Source organism: Egretta garzetta, unplaced genomic scaffold (assembly GCF_000687185.1).
Source record: "Egretta garzetta isolate BGI_Z169 unplaced genomic scaffold, ASM68718v1 scaffold101, whole genome shotgun sequence".
NCBI classification, from domain to species: domain Eukaryota; kingdom Metazoa; phylum Chordata; class Aves; order Pelecaniformes; family Ardeidae; genus Egretta; species Egretta garzetta.
Window position 1 is genome coordinate 192,376 of NW_009258666.1, and position 493 is coordinate 192,868.

The window sequence follows — 493 nt, forward strand, 5'->3', positions numbered from 1 at the left end:
CCCGCCCAGCCCTGGTTTCCTCGCCGGGCATGGTGGTGGCAGGGGACGTGCCCCCCCCTGCCCTGGGAAGGACGCGTGGGGGCCAGTGCCACCAGCCAGACCTGCCTCGCGAAATCAACCCTTTGCAAGGAGGGGGATCCTGGGGGGCTGCCTCTTGCCCAGACCCACGGCTCCCTTCATCCGGGCTGGGCTGGGAGCCCCAGTAAGCCCCATTGCTCTGACTCAGGCCATGGTCTGTCCAAGCTCCTGCACTATGGGACGTGCGAACCTCACCACGCGTGGCAGCTCCCCGTGCCGCTGCCTGGCTGCGCTGGCTCCATCACTGCCCCTGTGGAAGAGGAGGATGCTGAGACACCCAAGGAGCTTGGGCAGAACAAAAACCCACCCCCCCCGGCTGCTCGCCTGCCTGTTTGCTACCCGGGCTGGCAGGTGGGTATGAATTAGAGCTGCCCAACAGCCACCCTGGGGGGTCTCGATGGGTTAACGGGGGGAG